The sequence below is a fragment of the Lissotriton helveticus genome, chromosome 10, assembly GCF_964261635.1.
Source record: "Lissotriton helveticus chromosome 10, aLisHel1.1, whole genome shotgun sequence".
Classification (NCBI taxonomy): Eukaryota; Metazoa; Chordata; class Amphibia; order Caudata; family Salamandridae; genus Lissotriton; species Lissotriton helveticus.
In genome coordinates this window covers 804,985,665-805,008,228 of record NC_136071.1, presented here as the reverse complement: position 1 = coordinate 805,008,228, position 22,564 = coordinate 804,985,665, and the positions used below count along the sequence as shown (strand labels likewise).

The 22,564-nt window shown below is 46.2% G+C and overlaps 1 protein-coding gene across 2 annotated transcripts in view; it reads right to left on the bottom strand.

The window, feature by feature from the left end:
* The window catches only part of ODAD2 (outer dynein arm docking complex subunit 2), a 1,353,572-nt gene that overhangs the window by 392,013 nt on the left and 938,995 nt on the right, over positions 1–22,564 (bottom strand). The window lies entirely within an intron of this gene.

The window sequence follows — 22,564 nt, the reverse complement described above, 5'->3', positions numbered from 1 at the left end:
CTTCTGATAGATGATGGCACCATCACTCATCTCACTAACAGCTTAACTATGCTGAGCCTTGTTCTCTCAAATTAATGAGATAGTATAGTTTCAGATGAGGACAAAAAACAATCTTGCAGTGTGAAAATAAAATTAGTAGTCTGTTGCAAAAACATATCTGAATCAGTTTAATGTAGATCACATTTAAAAAAAGGCTATAGCTCAGAAGGAGTAATAACCTGCAAAGAGATTCTTTCTTGTAATGTACTGTAGGCTGCAAAAAATAAACATGCTGGGCATAAAACTCTCCTTTGTGCTGAATACTGTTCATTTTTAGAAAAATTGATCATAGGAGTGAATCAAACTTAAAAAACAGGTCCAATGCTCTGTGACATACTTATCACCTTAGCAGCTGGCTCTGGGAGCACCTATTATGACATCACAACTCAACTGTAATAAAGAATTTAGAAATAGGTTCTTATAATGGAATAGCCTGCTCCTATGTATTACATCATATAGAATTATAAATGGGGGACAGTGAATGATGGGGCTGTTATTCACTAGGGTTTCTGAGTAACATCAATAGAAGGCTCAAGCTGTCTGCAATGTTGCTCCGCGGTGAATAATACCCAAGTTATTCACATTTTACCGAGCTGTCATTTTTTGTTGCATTGATTCCACAAATCATCTGTCCCTGCTCTCAACATTTATGATGGGGCAGAGGAATATTGGGCCGCCATATACAACATTTGCACCACATAAATGGGTATTGTGCCTGCGCTGTACGCTTCCTGCATAGCTTCCACTCTTTCCACCACCAACTTGCAGTAATACCTTCTCCTTTCATACTTATCCATCTATGAAGGCACAGAAGGGTGGCAGGGTTTCCTCCATGCAACAAAGCAAGTGGTGATGATTCTCCAGTGATAGAATATAGGGTGGTCCTATAAGTACATACCATCCTACTTAGCTTCACCATCCAGGCTAACCCACTCTATTCAACTAACTGCATCTAATTGCTCAGAACCCAAATGAAACTTTCTAGAAGACCATTCTCTCTTCGTTGATGCAAAGTGGCCTTATGATGAGTTATACCACGGACCTTTAAAAATCCAGCACCCCCTCTAATTAGAACTGAGGGACAAATTCAGTCACCACATTTCCTCAAATTCCTTAAAAAAACAATGATAATCTCCGGCTGCACATCAATCACCATTTTCACTTCAGGCCACTTGCATTCCATACCTCCAAAATTGAATGGTCCAAAGATACCCAAATATAGGGGCCCATTAGGATGTCGGGCGGATTGCCCCCGCCAGGCTGGCGTAAGCCACCGCCGGCCTGGCGGGGCAATCCGCCCGACATCCGCAAGTGAATTCCCCCATGCCATATTAGTATGGCGGGGGGACCGCGGCGGACGGAAAGACCGTCGCCGCTTTTCCTCCCCGGTCGCCTTGCGGCTGGGGCGGAAAAGGATTCACATGGTGGCAGTGTCTAATAGACACCGCCAGCCATATTACGATGGGCCAATTCAGATGTCTTCCGGCACGGAAAGGCATACGGTCTTCACTCTGGGGGCCCCCTGCAGGCCCCCAGAGTGAAGGAGGGGTGGGGGTGCACACGGGGGGTACCTGTGGTACCCCCCAACATTTGCATACACGAAGTAGCAGGCACCGCGCGGTGCCTGCCGCTTTGTGTATGCAAATTCATGCATGCATTTCTAACATTGTGGTTGGCGGTGCAGTGAGCACCGTCCGCCACAATGTTAGAAATGAGGGATGCGCCCGCCACTGTGGCGGGCGCATCCTAATGCTAACGTCGGGACCCCCACCCTTAAGGCGAGCGGACCCGTTTTACGCAAGGGTGGCGGGCAGGAAAAGTCCGCCCGCCATTCTAATGGGGGCCATAGTCTCTTCCATAGCCTCAAATAATCCACTGTGCCCTTTGTGGGTAAATATGGTATTATTTTCCAAAGAGATACTGGTCGCACTAACGTATCCTCTCTGAGCACCTCTCCATTAACTGTTGGCAACTTCAACCAAATTATCTTCAACTTACATAACCAGGCATTATTCTCCTGCATTCTTTTCTATCCTTGAAAAATATTATTGTGTATCTGTTTCAATTCCGCTCATCATGAGGCACAGTGGAGCTGTGCTCATGACAAGCTGAGCTCGTCATAACTGCTGCGGCCCTCCCACGCGGCGAATTCCCCGCCTGTGCGGGCGTTCTAAAGGAGTGGGCGGAATCATGACAAGTTCAGCTCGTCATGAGCACAGCTCCACTGTGCAGCATGACGAGCTAGACTTGTAATGAGTACCGTGGCGCCGCGCGCGTCCCCCCCGCCCTGCGGGGGAATTAGCCCTGCATGGAAGGGGTTAATACTTTTACTCATCCTCACGCATCAGTCCTCTAGATTGTATTTCTTTTCTGGCAAACACCCAATAGTCATACGCTCAGTTTCCTCTGATAATGACAATTTGGATAAAAAGTCAGTATTGACATTTTATACACCGGGTGCATATTTCATCCCAAATAATTACTTTTACAATCTGTATAACCCCATTTTCATATCCAGAGTAAGTTTTATTGCCACCTTGGTGGTGAAAATATCTATAAACAGTCCATGGCCAATGGGCAGTTCAGTCATCTTGCCCCCGTATCAGGCACGCAACAACCATTGGGCTAAGAGGGCTTTAACTCCCCCGTCAGCTGCTGTGGGCCAAGCTGACTGGGCTGGGACTGCTGGCCTGGATGTCTGCAACACGTCTTTCTTCTCTTAGCCTGCAAACCTGGCACTCCCTGCCCAATTGTTCCACTTACAAAAGGACTATCAGCACTATGTGTTACTTAACATGTCAAGATGGAGATTAGGCAGGAATTTAAGTGCCACTAACACTTTGTAGTAATGAGGTCCAGTAACTGAGATGTAGTCGGAGTTGATTTATTAAGTCTTAGTTACAAGATGTTATGTTCATGTGATGCAGCCTCACCAGGAGCTGCCTGCCTGCTGCTCAGCCCACACTCCAACTGTCACCTCTCACCCCACAGGCAACCAAACATTCCATTCATGTAATCACACCAACACTCCACCCAGCACATTTACACTAGCTGAGCAGCTTGGGATAAAGTAACAAGGTAAATACATAAACAGGATACTACACACATCCCTCGCCTTGCCCACAAATGCACTGATATGTCCGAGGTAGGTATCTTAGCGACCAATAGCGCACGGTGAACAAGCTAAGCTTACCCCAAGGGGGTGGGGGGGGGGGGGTTGGAGACTGGTGGGGTCCTCCCATATGGAGGGACCCACTCAGGTTCCATTGGCAGTGAAGGAAACTGTTAGTGGAGGGGGATGCTGCCAGGACCAGTCATGATCTCACTCGAAGGCCCAATGTTGGATACGCAGGAACGTTAACTATATATTGGTTAGGAATTTCAATGTATTAGTGTCGATATTTAGGTCAATCATCAAACAATATATAAATAATGATGTAAAAATTGTATATGGGTTTCTGCAAATAACTTTTTGATATGTAGTTGTGTGCTGTCTGTCTTTTCATAATAAATACGGCCATGCATTTAAGACCCCTAATCCAAAAATATATAAAAGTGTTAGTTCATGCTTTAACAAGGGTATGATGTTAGGGGGAGATTTGGCATTACTGGGGCTGGCCCTCTGCAATACCTGCCCATAGTCCAAATGCTTTTCCAACTGGGGAGAGTAGCATGTATGGTGGTCTTGCCAGGGGCTGCATCGGTGTTAGCAGGAGGCAGAGGGATAGGGATTGCTGCCACCACCTCACAATATGGAGTGCGGTGATTGGCATGCCAGGGGCTTGATCAGGAGGCAGTCATTGCACTACTAGGGTCACAACTGAGAATTCGTGCACAACCCAATCCATAAAAGGGGTCGCAAAGCGTCAAGCGTGTCTCTCTTTCCTGCTCGCCACTCCAACATCCACAGAAGAACGCCGTTGACACTAGCCTGTTGGCGGATCCGGATTTTGTTTTCCCGCCCACCATCCCCTTAGAATACAATTCTTTGCGATGGTCACCTCCTGCTTGGGCTGGTAACTTTCACTTGCAGCTGCGGTACGACCTCATATTTATTGTCTTCAATGGTCTTTGCGGGTGAGGTCATGACTGGTGGGTAGATTTGGGTCCATAGAAGGCATCCTTTCCTTGTGATAAGCGGGACAGTGGTACCATGTGGTATGCAGACATAATATTGAAGTTTTATCATCGAGCTACAATAATATCGAGTTTTAAATATCGTAGGGATGGAATATCAAAGTCAAGAGTATCGGGGACCAGAATATCGACTTTAAGGTTAGTAATATTGTTCTTTTTATATTGAAGTAAGTGATATCGTTAGCAAAAATATTGTTGTTAATAATATTGATATTTAATGTTATGTATTTTAGTATGTATTTTATATATATGTGTTTAACATTTTTTGTAATGTTTTTTAATTATTTTGAAATATATGTGTAAATGTTTAGAAATCAGTAATTTTTTTAAAGTAAATTTTGCGTTTTAGTATCAGAGCGGGTTGTGGGTTTTTAGGGGAATAGAGTGGGAAGTAATTTAGTTATAATTAATTAATATTTGTAATTTATTTTATTTGAGTATTAATTTATCATTAATTAATTATCAATTGGTAAGTACTTTTTATTAATTGATTAATTTATAATTATATTAATTACACTTAATTATTTTTTGATTATTGTTATTGTTAATTAATTAATTATTAATTAATTAATTGGTAATTCATTTGTATTAATTGATTCATTGATAATTACATTAAATGTGTTATTTTTAATGGGTTGTGGGATTATAGGGGAATAGGGTGGGAAGTAATTTATTACAATTAAGTACATTTTAATTTTTATTAATTGGTATTGAATATTAATTTATTGTTAATTATTATTTGGTCATTCATTTTTATTAATTGATTAATTGATAATTGAATTAATTGTGTTATTTTGTATGTGTAGCGGGTTGTGGATTTATAGGGGAATAGGGTGGGAAGTAATTTATTATAATTAAGTATATTTTAATTGTTAGTAATTGGTATTGTTTATTAATTTATTGTTATTTAATTATTAATTGGTAATTATTTTTTATTAATTGATTTATTGATAATTTAATTAAATGTGTTATTTTTATGTGTAGTGGCTTGTGGGTTTATAGGGGAATAGGGTGGGAAGTATTTTATTATAATTAATTACATTTTAATTTTTATTAATTGGTATTGATTATTCAGTTCTTAATATTTAATTATTAATTGGTAGGTAATATGATTAATTGGTAATGTAATTAATTGTGTTATTTTTAAATTGTAGCGGGTTGTGCGTTTATAGGGGAATAGGGTGGGAAGTAATTTCATATTATTTAAGTAAATATTTATTTAATTTTAATGATAGTTAGTATAAATAGATTTGTTAATCACTTATTAATATGTCATTTATTTGTAAAAAAAGATTTAATTAATAAGTATGTTAATTTAACTCCTACGCTATCCTACATTTTCCACACTGTTACACTCACTGGAGTTGGAATAGTAATGTGAACCCTAATGCTATCCAACACTTTCCCTACTGTTGCACTCACTGAAGTAGGAATAGTAATTTTAACCCCTACGCTATCCAACACTTTCCCCACTGTTGCACTCACTGGAGTGGGAATAGTAATTTTTACCCCTACGCCCTTCAACACTTCCTATACTGTTGCACTCACTGGAGTGGGAACAGTAATTTTAACCCCTACACTATCCAACACTTTCCCTACTGTTGCACTCACTGGAGTGGGAATAGTCATTTTAATCCCTACGCTATCCAACACTTTCCCTACTGTTGCACTCACTGAAGTGGGAATAGTAATTTTTACCCCTACGCTATCCAACACTTTCCCTACTGTTGCACTCACTTGAGTGGGAATATAATTTTAACCCCTACGCTATCCAACACTTTCCCTATTGTTGCGCTCACTGGAGTGGGAATAGTAATTTTAACCCTTATGGCATCCAACATTTTCTCTGCTGTTGCACTGTTTGCAGTTGGAATAGTAATTTTATTCCCTCCACTATCTAATGCTTTTTGTATTATTTTAGTTAATGTAGTATTTAATTAATTAAAAAAAATATTAAAAATAATTGTAATTTTTTAAATTTGTTATATATATTTATGTAATGTTTATTTTTCTTATTGTTTTATGTGTAGAGATGTATTTGTAATTTATGAGATATTTTTTAACAATGTATACATTATTAAAATAATTATTAGAAAATATGATTAAGTATATATATTATATGTATATCTTTAATTTATTTTTACATTACATATATTAGTTATAATTTTCAAATATTTTAAACTATGTTTATTTTAATTATATGTATTATTTACTTTATTTTACATTATTTTCGTAACTTTAAAAAAAAAAACGATATTTTGAACAACAATATTTTTGACATTGATATTATTCTTTTCATATTTTTGTACTTTCTTTAATGTAGATAGGATATTGATATTCTTGACTTCAATATTTTTACGTCGATATTTCTGTAGGTCTATTTTTTGACTCAATATTCTGTCAGTGATCTGTCCCACGGGGCCCTCCAGGTGGTGCTTGCAGCTTGTCTGCTGGAGATTGCAGGGTGTGGGGTGTGGGAGTGCTCACTGCCATTAGGCCCTTCTGGCCAAATTCCCGCACGGGCGCCAAGTTGGCACAGGTTCTTGGGTGGGGTAATAAAGGGTGTGTGGGGGTAGGTATCCTGTTCGGCAGACAGGCCCCCTGCACACGCTAAGCTTACCCCTTTGGGGGGCTGCAGGCTGGTACGAGTCCTACCATAAGGAGGGACCCACTCAGGTTCCTTTGACAATTTAGGAAATATATGAGTATGAATGCTCTAAGGCTAAGATTCGAGTTATGGGAGAAAAAGTCAGAAAATGCATGCATAAAATATGGCACGAGAGAGGGATGTCCCTGCTCTTTACTTTTATTTGCATTGAATTTAGAGCCCTTTTTATGAAAATCTTTAAATTCTGTTGCAGATAAGCCAGCAATAGTTTTTAAAGCAACAAAAGGGGGAACAACCGACCCAGATTTCGGAGGTAACCAAGGGGACGGTGTCCAAACACAGAAGACAGCAATACTGGAGAAATTAGACACAATCCTTATTTTTAATCGGTAGATACTGATTCCACTACCAAGGAGCTTATGACAAAAGGGCTCTCTTTCTCCCCTCTACGTCTATTGACAAACTTGAACTTGCAGGGATGTTTTTGCTTTCTTTAGACGCATTAGACTTAAGAAATACTTTATGACCCAAAACACTGTTACAGATGACAACCACTCAGGCCTCAACCCTCCGTCCAACTTTATCCTGAGCTTTGATTAGCTGGGACCAGATGTAGAAATTTTTGAGATAGCAGTACTCTTTAAGATCCAGCAGGTGACTAAATACATTCCAAAACTTCACTACAACTTATCACAACAAGAGAAACATGGCCCTTAACAAAACCTGAACAATAACAACCTCATTGCTATCCAACCCTGTGAAAAAGGGGGTGTGATTGTACTCCGTAATACTCAAGACTGCAAAGATAAAAGGGACAGGATCTTGGAGGTACCCGAACATTACAGATAAGCTAGTGGGGACCCCCAAAAATAAAGTAAGGATCTGGATACAGACCATCAGCGAAAGGGAGGCCTGAAAAGTCGTCATTTTCAAACAATAGAACTTGAATTTCGCAACCCTCCCAATACCCACATTTCGCAGATCCCTTACACCCTATTCTGTCCACGACTGGTGCGGCAAGTGAACCACTCTCTGAATACATTGTGTGTTTCCTAAACATCCGGTATGCCAACTACCGCCACACATCAAAGACTGGACCACCTCATTTTAAAACTTGAGGGCACTCCATTTAATCCTCAGAAGAGGGAACGCCTGGTCACTATGGATATAGAGGTCCTTTATACCAATTTACCGCAGTTAAAGCGATTGAGGTAATTAAGGATAAACTCAGGAGAGAAGACCTTAACGTACATCACAGGTTCATCCTACAGTGTATATAAATTGTCCTAAGTGGAAACTTTTTCAAATTTGATGGAGAGAGCTATCAGCAAACCAAAGCAGTTAGCATGGGAGAGGCTTGCACTCCCAGTGTAGACACCCTGTATATGGGCATTTTTGAGGAAAAATACATCTACAAAGAAATAGCCTAATTTTTTGAGAACATACACTCCTGGTCCCGGTATATAGTTTCAAAAACACAAGAGTCACCCTTATTTAGAGAAAAGGGACTGGGTAATATCAAGTCTAACATAAAACAGTGTCCAAACAAAAGCTTTTGTGACCTTTACACGCAATTTCAGCCTTTTGGGCAACCTTTTTTCTGAAGAGGAATCCATTCTATAAGAAGAAATTATCCTGTGTTGTATATATTTGTCCTGAAGAAGGTGACAATTTAAACATTTTCACTGAAACACTGCGTCAACAGTTTTGAAAATCTTTCAAATATTGTTATTGTCTTGTGACAAATTTGTATGTCTTTAACATAAATTGTGAGTCAAAATCAAACAGCTGTGATTTTTTTAAATTGATAAGGTGAAAATGCATATAATTCACTTATGTACATGATTTTAATCTTTTTTTATATATTTTATTGCATTAAACTGTAGCCAATATAATTTTATTATAAGAGCACCTTTTACATTGCTGATAGTTAATACAAAAATATGCCTATATACTTTGAAAAAAATGTTTAATGATTTAGGCTTTTTAGGGACAAATGTTTTTAAAATCCTCTTTTGCGATTCTCAAATAGCGATTTTTTGTGAATCGCTATTTGAGAATTGCAAAGTGCTATGTATGTAGGATTTGCAACAAATTTTGCTAATCCTATATATTCCTTAATTGCAAATCTCAATTTGCGATTTGCAATTAAGGAATACATTCCCATTCATTCCTATGGGCCTAGAGGCCCATAGCAATGAATGGGAAGACATTCTCAATTTGCGATTAGCAATTACAGAATCTCAAATTGAGAATGCAGTTTCAAGGGCGTAAGGGTGTCAAAAGGACACCCTGTTGCACCCCTGAAAAAGCATGAGTTCACATGTAGCGCACATACATGCCCTAAGGGCATGTATGTGCTTCACATTACACTTTGAAAAATGCAAAAAAGTGAATTTTTCAAAGAAATCGCAAATTACCACCAACTTGAAGTTGGTGGCAATTTGCGATTCCTTAAAGCCAAATTGCACTTATTTGGTGCTTCTTACATTTCATTTAAGGAATCGCTAAATTTGCTATACCTTAAATGCAATTGCAAAATAAGGAATCACAAAGTTTGTGATTCCTTATTTTGCACGCAGATTTGCCTTCATACATACCACTTAGCAAAATGGCAATCGCAAACACCAAAATTCTGCGAATTTCGGCATTTGCGATCGCAATTTTGCTTGATACATATGGCTCTTAATTATTATAATTATTATTGTTATATGGTTATGTTAATTTGTTCCCCAATATATATCAGGAGTGGTTATTAGTTGTTTTGCACTCTCCTTGCCCTATTCACTAATACATTTACAAACATAATACATATTTAGGAGTGGAAAGGGAATTTGTTTTGTGTTAGATGGTATATGATGACATTCTTTATCTGGAGGGAAGAGGAGTAGGAGCTACATGAATTCTGTATGTGGATAGATCTCTGTGATTCAAACCATAAGCTCAACCCCAAAATCAGTAAAGAGAAAGTGGAATTTTTAGATATCTGTATTGAGTATCACAATGAATTACTCCAGTAGTCCATGTATAAGAAACTGACTACCAGTAATACCCTTCTTCACTGGCACAGCTTTCATCCCCTGCTGTCAGAAGCAGAGGATTCTTTTAAGTCAATTCCTGCACCTGCGCAAACACTGTACAAATCTTTCTGATTTTTTAAAACACGCTGACTCTCTCAAAACCAAGCTACTTAACCAAAGTAACACAAGAATGTGCAGTCTTGTAGGAATGCACAGTCTTGAGTTACTTTGGGGGGGCCTATAGGGGTTTGATTAGGACTACCAATCCCAAAAGGCACCATACTTACCAAGGGGCCCACAGGAGGGCGGATCTTCATATAAGGGGATACATTTGTGAGTCCTTTCCCCATTTCACAGATGTAGCCCATGAAGAATGGCACGAGGCCCGAAACACATTGGTGAGGATGCTCTGCCGTGACTCCTTTGTATCAAAGCTGTTCTCTTTCCATTAAATTCTTCTTGTTGAGTGTGCATCTTAAAGCGTGGACAGCTTTTTTTGAATTTAGGAATACGGTTAGTCTGAGCAGGAGGTGCAACACTGCGTGAATGATAGTGGGTCCTCTGGCAGCTTATTCAGCAACCACATGTGGAACAACAGGAAGGCAATACTCTATGAATTACTTGATTAAACAGTTTGGCTGAAATGTAATAACTGTGCACTTGTGTTACTTTGGTGAGCCCACAGAGGCTTGATTAGGACTACCATTCCCAGTATGTACCATACTTACCAAGAGACCCGCAGTAGGGTGTGCCTTCATATTAGGACACACAGTGGCGAGTCCTTTCACCAATTTCACAGATGGAGCCCATGAAGAAGGGCGTGAGGCCCGAAACGCGTTGGTGATGATGCTGTGCTGTGATTGCTTTGTAGCGAGGCTGTTCTCTTGCCATTAATTTCTTCTTGTTGAGAGTGCACCTTAAAGCGCGACCAGCTTTTTTTTATATATATGGGAATGCCGCCCTATGACTGGTCCAAGCTCCACCAAAAGGGAACACAATGTAAATTTAAAAGAACGCAAGCTGTGCCAAATTGTAATGGTTTTATGCACTGAAGAAGGCCTATGCCTAAATGCATTTGCATACTAAATTCACCTCAGACTCCCAAGAGTGCTCCGCGATTCGTAGTTGTTGTGTGACAGAGACGGTTCAACCTCCGCCATCGGAAGCACCCGCCGAGTGTTCAACAGCCTGGGTGAGCGAGGAAGTTGTTTATGTTGGCATGTCTGAACCACTGTTAGCGGATCCCGGCAACCAAGGAGGATGTGGGCTATTCAAGTCCAAGGTGACCTATCATATGAGGAACATCTACGGGACATCGTGAGCACGAACAAAGCAGCAGGCAAGGGAGATAGGCACAGCGAGCAGATGGAGTGACTACAGCGGCAGCAAAATACCTTGCAATGGAAAAAGGCAATAAGTACAACATGCCACATTGGGACATGATTGAAGTGGATAATGATCCAGAGAGAGCAGAGGAATGCCTCTCCTAGCATCATCTTCCCAGGTGTCCAAGATGTCCTCGCTGGCTAACGGTTCAAAACAGCAGTTAAGGTCTCATGCTAGGACAACAAGGGAGTCGATATTGCAGGCTCTAAGCTCCTCTTCTACTCCGGTTGAGGATAACATTGAGTTCCCCCCCTAGCCCCCCTTAAGTAGAGGTTGAACACTTCTAGTTTCCTACCCCATGACACTGTATTGTGAGTCTCAAAAGGTCAGGAGATTGAGTGTTTATGTGCCTTATGGTTAATCCCAATGCAATACTGACCCAAATAAGAAGGCCACTCGATGGGCGGCCTTTGCTGCCCTGTGGTTTGGATACTGGCACAGAGTAGGTTGTATACCCTACCCTGTGGCAGGGTTCCAGGCACCAAGTTTCTTGCAGGAGACAAATCCCGAAAGGATCAACAAAGGAGTTCCAATCTGGGTTGTCAACACTACGTGCAAGCCCTGCCACATTCCAACTTAAGATCTTCAGCTGGGGCTTTTCTATGGTTCTCTGTCTGGTCAAAGGGGCAAAAGCAGGGGGGTCAATGTTAGAGCCAGCAGGCAGGGACAGCTGGAGGGATGTTGAAAAAGACGTCGGTGGTGCAACTGTCTCATGCACAATTGCATTAGTGCTATAGGAGTTGGAGGTGTGCAGCGCTCCCGGCACTATCAAGGCCTGTGCCCTTGATTGAACAAGTGGGGCGGACCTAGTCCCGACAGGAATAGTTAGCAAGGGAAAGGAATCAGATTCCCCATAAGGTGAGGGAATCGTTGGAGTCAGTGGTGGAACAAGGGGCTTGAGCAGTCAATCTACGTCTTCAAAACAGCTGTACCTGTTCGAGGTTGTTGCCCCGAACCAGCGTCTAGTTGGATTTTGCTCTTTAGTAAGATACCCCCTCCCGGGCTGATGATGAACCATAGACCAGTTGCCCCCATAAGTGTGTGCATTACGTGGAGGATAAAAGAAAGGTAATGGCCTAGGTGCAATGGATGAGCCCTCACCCTCAGCAGCCCATGAACAGATATGGCGGGCCGTGTGTGGATCTTCAAACGTTACGACTATGCAATCGCCAGGTCTAGATTTCCGTGAGGGGCCCACCCAGGGAACTCTTCGCACCATTTTAACTCCACTTGTCCGACCATTTGGAATCGGTCTATGCACATTGAGCCAGTGCATGACCTTATTCTTTAGAGACCAATGATTTTCGTGATGGCCGTTCACAGCCTCCGGCACACCCGTCAATACCACCACGTAGTCATTGGCCTATGGAGGGAGATCAATATACCCCCCTTGAAAATTGCTCTTGTTGTGAGGGCCCTGAGTAGGTCGGTGGGTAGCATTGCTAGCATTCTGCCTCGAAGGAACACCCGCATTAGTATGTATGTGGGTTTGTGGAATGGGGACCTTTGAGTTAGGCGCCCTGGACAGGGGAACAGGGATTTTATAATCAACTCCCTTGGTACGAGGTTTGGGGATTGGCTGTGTTGTGCCTGGTGCTGTAGGGAAAGGGATTGAAGTCTGTGGTGCTGGGGGGGGGAAGAATTGGAGTCTGTGGGGCTATATTATTCTCTAGGAGACCTTGGTTTTCAAGGCCTCGCAAGCCAAGAGTGACCAAGGCTATAATACTCTTTTCCATCTCTAATAGATGGTTCTCAATGCGAGAAAGTCTTAGGTCCAGGGGAGATAGGAGTTTTTTTAGGGTTTCCCAAACTATTCCTATAAACTCCCCTTCCCTCCCTTCCTGATCCTTTGGGTGGAGGTCAGCTTCCTCTGCAATTATGTTATCTTTAATGGCTGCAGGGGCTGTACCATCACTATCTTTACCCCGGGGACCTGTGATGGGGTAGCATGCCCCCCTATACCGCTATTCACGGGGATGTTAACAACGTTAAATAGGTGTGCCCCAACAATTTTAGCCTTCTTACGTGAGTAAGCCGACCTTAGGGTGCGTTTCCTTTTGTATAGATTGCCCTTGGTACTATTACATGTGGACACATCAGAAATATCTGGGGAAGGTGGAATGGTGGTGAGTTGATGGTCGGGGATAACCACGGGTAAGGACTGGCTTACAGACAGAGGTATGGGGCACAGGGGTAATGGTGAGGCAGGCCAAACCGGAGTGTAATGGACATCCGCCAGCGTGGTTACGCAGCGCTGATTGTCCAGACGCTTCGGAGTAATAGCAGATGCTATGTGACCCAAGGAGGATTTTTTGGAATTAGCAAAATCCAGCGACAATTTCCTAGCAGCAGCCAAATCTAAAGAGACTCGAGTTTGTAATTTGGTAATCTCATTGTCTATGTCAATGTTTGTGCGTGTAATAAAGTCATCCATGGGACCATTTTGTGTCAACCCCCCCTTAGCAGCCCTACTGCGGCTAGCCCGTGTGCACATGTATAAAGGAATGAGCAACCAGCATAAACAATAGGTGGAAGCAATGTGGACTGTGCTAATGGCAGAGCAAAGGGCGGAAGAGAGGGGGCCCAGACCAGACCTCTTAGTCCTCGAACGGCCTCAAACGGCCCGCTCTTTGCCCGGTCTTCGCCCCGAGCTGCGGGAGTACTGGTCCCAGATGTAGTGAACGTAGAGGGCGGTGGGCGGGCCAACAGGGAGAGCGGACCGGAAGGTCTCCCACGGTCACGCAGGGACTCCTGGGCAATGGAGTCCCTGCTAACGCTCGCAGCCCCGCTGAAGCCACACGCCCGAGCCCAAGTGCTCCTCAGCGCCGGTTGCAGCGTCCAAGTCCAGCCCCTAGCAGAAGCAACGAAGCGGCACCCGCGGAGCGGGTGCGGCGAGCTACAGCAGCAGTGGTGGTGTCCCAAGCAAGCACCTTCAGGTACAAGCGCTTTTACAGGAGATAGTGGCGTCCCAGGGAGAAAGGGGATTCAGGTGTTTAAAAACCCTCCAGTGGGCGGTGGGCGGACCAACAGGGAGAGCGGACCGGAAGGTCTCCCACGGTCACGCAGGGACTCCTGGGCAATGGAGTCCCTGCTAACGCTCGCAGCCCCGCTGTAGCCACACGCCCAAGCCCAAGTGCTCCTCAGCGCCGGTTGCAGCGTCCAAGTCCAGCCCCTAGCAGAAGCAACGAAGCGGCACCCGCGGAGCGGGTGCGGCAAGCTACAGCAGCAGTGGTGGTGTCCCAAGCAAGCGCCTTCAGGTACAAGCGCTTTTACAGGAGATAGTGGCGTCCCAGGGAGAAAGGGGATTCAGGTGTTTAAAAACCCTCCAGTGGGCGGTGGGCGGGCCAACAGGGAGGACGGACCGGAAGGTCTCCCACGGTCACGCAGGGACTCCTGGGCAATGGAGTCCCTGCTAACGATCGCAGCCCCGCTGAAGCCACACGCCCACGCCCAAGTGCTCCTCAGCGCCGGTTGCAGCGTCCAAGTCCAGCCCCTAGCAGAAGCAACGAAGCGGCACCCGCGGAGCGGGTGCGGCGAGCTACAGCAGCAGTGGTGGTGTCCCAAGCAAGCGCCTTCAGGTACAAGCGCTTTTACAGGAGATAGTGGCGTTGAAGTGGATAATAACATTGCACTATGGGACACTGATGCCTTTCCAGGTTGCCTTAGATATTTTCCCCATATGGGAATACCGCCCTATGATTGGTCCAAGCTCCACCAATAGGGAACACAATGTAAATTTAAAAGAACGCAAGTTGTGCCAAATTGTAATGATTTTACACACTGAAGAAGGACTATGCTGAAATGCATTTGCACAATAAAATCACCTCAGACTCCAGAGACTCGTAGTTGTTGTGTGACAGAGGCGGTTCACCCCCGCCACCGGAAGCACCCGCTGAGTGTTCAACAGCCTAGGTGAGCGAGGAAGTTGTATATATATATATATATATATATATATATATATATATATATATATATATATATATATATATATATATATATATATATTCACTGAAAAACCATAGGTTTCAGGCCTTATATAGTTGGGAATTACCATTTAAAAAACCTTTAAAATTCACTCAAAAAACTATAAGTTTTAGGGGTGTTATAGTAAGCTGGACATTTCACTCATACAAAACCATTGAAATTGCTCCTATATAGTTAGTTGTACTAACTATATTTCGCGCACCCGCAATCCACTGCTGATGATGTCACATATTACATCATTCATGACATGGTCAGTGACATCACTGATGACATCTCAACTACTGTTTCTTACAGATATATCGTTATCGAAGGTAAGTAACTTGTGCACCTGAAAGAAACAGGTTAGTGTTAGATTCCTTACCTTAGAATAGATACCCCAGCAATACCAACCCCAGTGGTGGGTCTGCGAACCAAGATCACACCAGAAAGTCCTGGAGCAAGGAACGGCCGAAAAAGCCATCTCTCAGGACTTGGCTGTCCAGGCAGTAGTGTCTCACAAACGTGTGCAGCGAAGCCCACGTAGCTGCCTGACAGATGTCCTGCAATGGGACTCCCCGGCCCAGGGCAGTAGTAGCCGCCGTGGCCCGAGTGGAATGGGCCCTCAGCCCAACAGGAGGCTCCTTCTTCGCCAAGGAGTAACAGACCTTTATGCACAACACGACCCACCGAGAGATGGTCCGCTTGTGCACCGCCCGTCCCTTCTTAGCGCCCACGTAACCAACAAAAAGCTGGTCGTCCACCCGGAACTGGCATGTGCGGTCTAGATAGAACGAGAACGCACGTTTTGGGTCCAGACGGTGGAGCCTCTCTTCCTCTTTTGAGGGATGCGGAGGCGGAAAGAAGGTGGGAAAGGTGATGGACTGCCCAATATAAAAGGCTGTAACCACCTTGGGCAGGAAAGAAGGACGAGTTCTCAAGACAACTTTGTCCGGATGGACAGAGAGGAAAGGAGGCTTAGAAGATAGAGCCTGGAGCTCACTCACTCTCCTGGCAGAGGTGATGGCAACCAGGAATGCAGTCTTAAGAGTCAGAAGACGAAGAGGGCAATTGTGAAGTGGCTCGAAAGGAGCGCACATCAAATAGGTCAGAACAAGATTCAAGTCCCACTGAGGCATCACGAAAGGAACAGGAGGAAACATGTGTGTGATGCCTTTCAAGAAACTATTTATAAACGGGGACTTGAAAAGAGAAGGCTGATCAGGAAGCCTCAAGAAGGCTGAAATGGCAGAGAGGTAGCCTTTGATAGTGCCCAGAGCAGAGCCCTGCTGGGCAAGAGAATGAAGAAAGAGGAGAACCTCTGAAAGGGGGGCAGAAAGTGGATCCACAACCTTTGCTGTGCACCATGCCACAAATTTGTTCCACCTGCAGGCGTATTCCGATTTTGTGGAGGGACGCCTGGCTGCCAGAATCACATCACAAACTTCAGGAGGCAAGTCAAATGGCCTCAACAACAAACAACAAGGTAAATTTATTTGTGTATGGTTAATCAAAACCTTTACAATTTTGCTAAAATTAAAAATGAATTGGAACTGACATTGAATAAAAGTGCGGTTACATTCTATAATGTCCTTATACTTTAAAAGAAAAAGAAAGAAAAATAAAAAGCAATATTGCTAGTCTATATTCTTGGCCATTAATTACAGTTCATGCCTTCTGTTTTGTGCCGTTGGTCACCATTTTTTCAGTTTTCGAAATTAAGAGGTTCACCCTCTGTAAGAATCTGGTGGCCCTACAAGCTGTCTGCAGCTGATGACTGTTCAATGCTAACATGACCGCAGGCTGACATGATCTGATTTGGAATAAACTAAATATATGCAATAAATAATAACATCACAAATTGATCAAAGATGGACAAATACACAATATATGAGTCAATGTTTTGTCTGATTGGCCACAGAGTCTGCATAGTGATGTCGGCCATGTTTGCTTCCATGCAGGGGTTTGATCTTTTGAAATATAGGTTCCCAGCCGAACTCTTAGGAGCATATGTTGGACAGATGCAGTTATGTGGGTGAATAAATAGGGTTGCGGAGCACATCTCTCATACGAGCCGAGCACCGTCCAGTCGTGTTTTTTATTTGCTAGAGCGGCTTTATCGGTCATCCAGGATTTTAATTTTGCTGCACTATTGGTTGCTTTTTTAAAAGCCGCAAAGGTGTAATTGGCGTTCCATGCCTCTTGCATATTGAGGTTTGTCAGTGCTTCTTCAAATGCTTGTTTCCATGTTTTTGTTGCATTTGTTTGATGGTTTATTTCAGTCCAGCAAAAAGCCATCAGCGTGTCCTCTTGTGCTGCTCTTAGTTTCCAGCACATTTTCAGTGTGGCTGCTCGTCTGACTGGTTGTTGGTTTAGTAACCCAAATTCGAGTCGTACTTGCGCTTGAGATGCAGGCCTCTGGATCTGAAAGATGTATTTGAACAGCTCAGACTGTTGTAAATTCAGAAAATTTGCGTCTTCGCCTCTATATAGATCAGAGCCATACGTAAGGGATGGTAAAAACTTTGCAGCGATCACCTTCAGTAAGTATAAGTTGGATGGACATTTCAGTTTTGTTTTTAATAAATTTAATTTAGAGCGAACCGTAGTTTGTTGGACTGGGCTTTTCTGTGCTGTTGGTGCTCTTTTAATGTCCACCTTGAATCAACGACTACTCCCAGGTACTTATAAGAGAGGCTTTGCTTAATGATGTTACCTGCAATATGCCATTTGAATGTTTGCCGCCCTGGCCGGGAACCGAAGCAGACGATCATCGTTTTGTTATAGTTGAATGACAGCCCGTGCGCACTGACGTATTCGTGTAGCCTTGTGATGGAACGTTGTAGACCCACGGGGGTTTGGCTGCAAAGTACGATGTCATCTGCGTACTGTATGCTCCTTATTTTGTAGTGCGCTAGCTTCGGAGGGTCGGTTTGTATCTCTGAGATACACTTATCAAGGTCCGCGGTAAAGATGTTAAAAAGGGTGGGGGCCAATACACATCCCTGCTTGAGGCCGACGTGGGTGGGGAATTTTGCTGTTCTATCGCCATTGCCTATTTTTATTTTAACCCAGGTTGATGTATATAGGTTTATGATGGCCCGCAGCAGCTTCGATGGTATCCCCCAATTGGCCATCTTTTGCCATAAGATCTCTCTTGGTACTGTGTCAAATGCCGCTTTTAAATCGACAAAGCAGGTGGCCTCAACTGTCGCTGCTCAATCTCCAAGCATGTAGGTGGAGACTGGACAGGTTCGGGTGGAGGACCGTCCCCTGCTGCCGCGACAGAAGGTCCTCCTTTAGAGGCAGACGAATCAGAGGATCGACTGACATGCTGAGTAGCTCGGGATACCAGTATCTTCGTGCCCAGTCCGGAGCCACAAGGATGACTTGGGCCCGGTCTCACCTGATCTTCTTCAGCACTCTGGGCAGAAGTGGTATAGGCGGAAAGGCGTACAACAGACCGCAGCTCCACTCGCGATGAAAAGCGTCTCCGAGGGAGTGCCGCCTTGGAAATTCCAACTGATGACATTGCGCGTTCTCTTCTGTGGCGAATAGATCTAACCAAGGCTCTACCCACTGACGAAAGAGACCTTGCGCCAAGTCCAAGTTCAGATGCCATTCGTGATCCATCATGCACCGGCGGATGAGTTCCTCTGCTCTGGCGTTCAGGGAACCTGCCAGGTGTTGAACCAGCAGGGTAATGCCCTGGTGTTCCAGCCACTGCCAGAGGCGCAGAGCCTCCTGACAAAGGGTCAATGACCCCACTCCGCCCTGTTTGTTGCAGTACCACATGGCGGTGGTGTTGTCTGTGAACACCTGCACTACACTTACCCGGAGAGAGGGAAGGAATGCTTTCAGTGCAAGCTGGATCGCCCACAGCTCCAGAAGGTTGATATGGAGTCAGGATTCCGCCGGAGACCAGAGGCCTCTGATCTCCGCCTCTCCCATGTGGCCCCCCCATCCCAGAAAGGACGCATCCGTCACTACTGCATGCTCCGGTTGGGGTAGGGAGAAGGATCTGCCGCTGACCCAATCACGGTTTGTGAGCCACCACTGCAATTGTCTCGCAGCGCCCTCCGAGATCTGAACGTGGTCGGACAGATTGCCCTGATGCTGGGCCCACTGAAACTTCAGGTCCCACTGCAGAGCCTGCATCCGCCACCTGGCGTGATGCACCAGAAGGATGCAGGAGGCCATCAGCCCCAGAAGCCACAACGTCAACCTGACCGAGACTCGGGATAAAGGCTGAAAGATCGGAATCAGAGCCTGAATATCCTGAACCCGCTGTTCAGGAGGATAAACCCGAAACTGCGCCGAATCCAGAACAGCTCAGATGAAAAGGAGCTTCTGAGAGGGGCACAGGTACAACTTCGGCACATTGATGGAGAACCCCAGCAGGTGCAGAAGTTCGGCCGTAGTCTGGAGGTGGCTGACGACTGTCTGGGGCGAGCCCGCCTTCAACAACCAGTCATCGAGATAGGGCAAGACTGGAACCCCTGATCTGCGCAGATGAGCTTCGACCACCCCCATCTCTTTCGTGAACACCCGAGGGGCGCTGGTAAGGCCAAAGAGGAGCACGTTAACCTGAAAGTACTCGTTGCCTACCGTGAACCGCAGGTAACGCCGGTGGGCTGGCAGGACGGGGATATGGAAATGAGTGTCCTGCAAGTCCAACGCTACCATCCAGTCTCCAGGGTCTAGGGCAGATAAGACCTGAGCTAAAGTTAGCATCTTGAACTTCTCCTTCCGGAGGAAGCCGTTGACGCTCCGGAGGTCCAAGATAGGGCGTAGGCCTCCTTTGCCCTTCTTGGGTACCAGAAAGTAGTGGGAGTAGCAGCCATGTCCTACTTCTGGCCCAGGAACGCGCTCAATGTCCCCCTTGGCCAAGAGGGCCATAACTTCCTCCTGCAGATGTTGCAAGTGATCCCCCAACATGCGGTGGCACTGCGGTGGCATAGCTGGAGGGGTCACCTCGAAGGGGAGAGAGTAGCCCCTTTGGATGATTTGCAGCACCCACCTGTCCGACGTGATGTACGCCAGTAGAGGAGGTGATGGCAGACCCTGCCCCCCACTGGCGTCGTATGGGCCTGGAAGCTCGGACTAGGAAGGCTTTAAGGCAGATGCTGCGGGAGCAGGTGTGGACTGACATGGCTGTTGTCCCCCGGCACCGCCACGGCGGTTACCACGTCCGCGTTGAGGTTGGTTCTGCCGCCTCTGGCTGAAAGTGTGGGGGCACCCCTCCCATGGCCACGAAAGGGGCGAAAAGCAGAAGTTTGCTGACGCTGGCCCGACAGGCCCAAGGACTTGGCCGTAGCCCTGGAGTCCTTGAAACGTTCTAGCGCACTGTCTGCTTTGTCGCCGAAAAGGCGACGGCCATTAAAGGGCATGTCCATGAGCGTGGCCTGGACATCCCCCGAAAATTTGGCAGACCTCAGCCAGGCGTGACGGCGAACCACCACCGTCGTTGCAATCGCCCTACCCAGCGAGTCCGTGATATCAGGTCCACACCGTATGGAATAGCGTGCTGCATCCCACCCTTCTGCTAGGGCTTGGGAAGCTTTGCCTGGACCTCCACCGGGCATTGGGACAGCACATCCGAACCGTATCCCACAGAGAGTGGGTGTAACGGCCCAAAAGGCAGGCGGTGTTGACACACCGCAGCCCCAAACTCAGTGAAGAGAACAGTTTCTTCCCAAACTGAACGTACCTTTTGGATTCCCGATCCGGAGGAGCAGTCGGGAATGCTGTCTGGGATGTAGAGGCCTGGATCAATAGACTCTCGGGTGGGGTGGGTGGACAGAAAGCAGGGGTCACCCGGAGCCAGGCAGTGGCGTCGGGCCACGTTCCGATCTACAGGGAGGCCTGTAGAGGGCTTGGACCAAATGCCCAACAGAACGTCAGTGAGGGCTTCATTGAACGGCAGTAGAGGCTCAGAGGAGCTTGCCTGCGGTCTGAGCACCTCAGTGAGGAGATTAGTCCTCACGGCCACGACAGGAAGGTCAAAAGCCAAGACCTTGGCTGCCCTGGTCAGCACCACACTATAAGCAGCACCCTCCTACGAAGCCACGGAGGGAGGAGAGATTAATCCAGTGTCAGGCAAAGTGTCTAGACCACTGGCCCCCCCCAGCTCATCTGCCCAGTCCTGGCTCAACTGCACTGCTGTGCCAGAGGGTCCTCAGACTCCTCCCAGTTCTCCCCTTCATCCATGTCCTGAAATTCAAGCAAAAATGACGGAGCCGAGGGGGCGTGGCTAGCAGCCGAGCATGGCGGCAGCCTAGAGGACGAGCTCCGTAGTTAGAGCGGCCTCTCCATAAATCCGTACATACAGCCGAGTGATTTCAGGTCTCTGTCGGAGGGACCCGACGCCCAGGACCGGGCGGTAACGGTGGCAGTAACTCCGGCTGCAATCGGATGCCGGGCGGTGGAGTTAGCACTGGGCGCTCCTGTGGCCTGCACGACGACCAGGATCCGGGGTCTGCCGTCTCTGAGGAGCCCGACAGGAAGTGTTAGTAGCCTGGGCGAGTCTGGCCGGAAGTGCTCGGCTATCGGGAAGCGGAGCCGCTGCACTCGAAAAAACAGCGGACGGAGTGAGCCGGCACTGTTTTAAAGAGCGGACTCAGTAGCGGTGGAAAAGCGGAGGTGAGAGCTCCGTGAAGAATAGCCGGACTGCGGGACACGGACGATAGAGCCACCGTAAAGAACGAGCCGCCATTTTCAGGAGCCGCAGCCAGCCCGTGGGGTGAGCAGAGCCTCACTGCAGTACTGGATGGTAGCGCGATCAAAGTGAAGAGCGGGCACAGCGGCCAAGAAAGACATAATAGAATTAAAGAGGGCCCCCGGAACCGGCTCCAGCCGCAAAACTGGGTCCCGTGACGTCTCCGGCACCGCAGCACACAAGCGTGTAGAAGGGCGCCGGGTGCTCGCTGCCCGGTCGGAATCGCATGCTCTGAGCCGAGCTAGCCCACCCAGACATCGTGGGTACTTGACGGCACCGGTGCTCTGGGGGGAATTAAGCCGGCAGCCGAGAGGTGGTAAAAAAGCGCTCCAGTGGCCTGACGCACAGTGGGATCCGCAGGCGTCGCAGCGCATCGGCCGGCGCGCAGCCCCGAACAGAGAATGGAGCAGTGACGACTGCCTGGGGGGCACACATAGTACTAAAACAAAGTAACGAGCAGCGGAGCCTCCATGAGCAACCCCGGGGACTAGTAAAAGCTGACACTCAGCCTGCATGCTGAGATCTATCCTGACCCTTGAGTGCGCTGACAAGGGAAATACATGCGGTGGCCTGCTCGGCTGCGTCATATTTGTTAAGCGACTGAGAAGGTGTTGTGTGGGCGCATGAGCGACGGCGGATCGGGGTGAACGGTGACACACGCTGGCCTCAACTCGGAGGTCGAAGAAGGCCACGAGA